The 2,500-nt window shown below is 41.1% G+C and overlaps 1 protein-coding gene across 8 annotated transcripts in view; it reads right to left on the bottom strand.

The window, feature by feature from the left end:
- LOC143038463 (receptor-type tyrosine-protein phosphatase H-like) overlaps positions 1–2,500 on the bottom strand; it is a 116,501-nt gene that overhangs the window by 104,504 nt on the left and 9,497 nt on the right. The gene's annotated exons all lie outside the window — the stretch shown is intronic.

Below are 2,500 nucleotides of genomic sequence, written 5' to 3'. Positions count from 1 at the left end.
CCTTTTCCTGCTACACTTGCACCCAAGTATCTAAAACTATCCACTCTCCAGTCGCTCTCCCTTAATGTTCACTTCCAGTCTACTGCCACTTTCACCCCTTGTACATCTCATCACCTTACTTTTACCCACATTTATCTTTAGCTTTCTTCTATCACATACTCTCCCAAACTCTGCCACCAGCTTCCTCAATCCCTCCTCTGACCCTGCCACAAGCGCAGTGTCGTCCGCAAACAACAGCTGGCTCACCTCCCACTTTTCTCCATTTTCTTTAACCATCTCCAATCCCTGACTCACTACCCTAGCATTCACCTCTCGCACCACCCCATCCATGTATAAGTTGAACAGCCAGGGCGACATAACGCATCCTTGACGAAGTCCCACCTTTACTTCAAACCACTCACTCTCTCCATTTCCAATCCTAACACATGCTCTACTACTCACATAAAAACTCTTGACAGCTCCCAGAAGCTTTCCTCCTATCCCATAAATCTGCATAACCTCCCACAGTGCCTTTCTGTCTACCCTATCATAAGCATTTTCCAGATCCATAAAAGCCCAAAAAACATCCTTCCCCTTTCCTATAGCTTTCTCACATATCTGTCTTACCACAAAGATCTGATCTACACAACCTCTACCCGTCCTAAATCCACACTGTTCCTTACCAATTACTCCTTCTGTTCCTCTCCTAATCCTCTCAATTAAGATTCTCCCATAAGCCTTCCCTACTACACTCAACAGGCTAATCCCTCTGAAATTACTACATTCACACTTGTCCCCTTTTCCCTTGTAAAGAGGAACTATACAGGCACTACTCCAGTCCTCCGGTACTCTACCCTCTCTCCAGCAAACATTAAATAATCTCACCAACCAGTCCACCATCACTGAACCTCCCTTTTTCAGACATTCTGCATGACATCCATCCAGACCAGGTGCCTTACCTGCTTTCATCATCTTTACAACTGCCTTCACCCCATCCTTCCTTATTTCTCCTCCATTCTCCTCACTCATCACTCTCATTTTCTTCGTATTTCCCACTGCAGCTATCTTTCCTTCCCTATCCTCCTTCACATTCAGCAACTCCCTAAAATATTCTGCCCATCTTCCCCTCACTGCCATCTCTTCCATTATCAACTCTCCATCTGTACCTTTTACCTTTTCTTCCCTACTTGATTCGCCTCCTCTTCCTCTCTTAATTTCTTTCCAAAACATCTTTTTATTACTTTCAAAATTTTCTGTCATACTCCTACCCCATTTCACATCTGCTCTCCTCTTTGCCTCCTTTACCTTTTGCTTTACTTCTCTTTTCTTTTCTTTGTACGTCTCATATGACTCCCCTGTCCTCTTTTGTAACCAATCTGTGAATGCTCGCTTCTTCTCTTCTACAACCTTCTTTGTTTCCTCATCCCACCATTCACTACCCTTTCTTCTATTTCCCCCTGTCCTTCTTGTTCCACACACCATCCTTGCACACTTTAAGACTCCCTCCTTGAACCATCCCCATTCCTCCTCCACACCCATCTCTGCTCTATCCTTTACTCCCTCCCACTCCTCCTTCATCTTCTTTTCGTACTCCTTCTCCTTTTCCTTTTCATTCAAGGAGTTCACTCTAAGAACCTCCCTACCTTTTGTCCCTTTCCTCCTTCTCCATTTATCCTCCACTCTCAACTTACCTTCCACCAAAAAATGATCTGATATTCCCCCACCCTCTCCCCTTAGCACATGTACATCCTTAACTCTTCCTATCATAATCCTATTTACCACTACATAATCCATTAGCGCTCTATCTACCACCCTTCCCTCCACCACCCTCTCCCATGTGTGCTTATGCTTGTCTTTCTTCCGAAACACTGTATTTGCTATCATCAACTCTCTTTGTAGACACATTCCCACCATCAACTCTCCACTACGATTCTTTCCTGGAACTCCACACTTCCCAACCACTCCATCGATTGGGCCATTTCCCACTCTAGCATTAAGGTCTCCCAGTACTATTACATTGACATTTCTTCCTAAACCCTCTATGCACTCATTTAAATCTATCCAAAAGGCCTCCCTTTCTTCCATGCTTTTCTCACTGCCCGGCCCATATGCACTTACAAAGACCCACATCTCCTTTCCCAGTTTCACCTTCATCCACATTATCCTTGAGGAAACCTCCTTCCACTCCACTACCCCTTTACCTATCTCCTCACTTACAAGAATAGCCACCCCTTCCCTCCCTCGCCCTCTCTTCACTCCTGATAACCTCCCACTTACACTCCCAAACATACACTCACAATAATAATAATAATAATAATAATAATAATAATAATAATAATAATAATAATAATAATAATAATAATAATAATAATAATAATAATAATAATAATAATAATAATAATAATAATAATAATAATAATAATAATAATAACAATAACAATAACAATAATAATAATAATAATAATAATAATAATAATAATAACAATAATAATAATAAAATAACAGTAATAATAATAATAAT

Source organism: Oratosquilla oratoria, chromosome 24, assembly GCF_046742065.1.
Source record: "Oratosquilla oratoria isolate Oo_2021 chromosome 24, ASM4674206v1, whole genome shotgun sequence".
In the NCBI taxonomy this organism is placed as follows: Eukaryota; Metazoa; Arthropoda; class Malacostraca; order Stomatopoda; family Squillidae; genus Oratosquilla; species Oratosquilla oratoria.
This window is presented reverse-complemented; position numbering and strand designations above follow the sequence as displayed.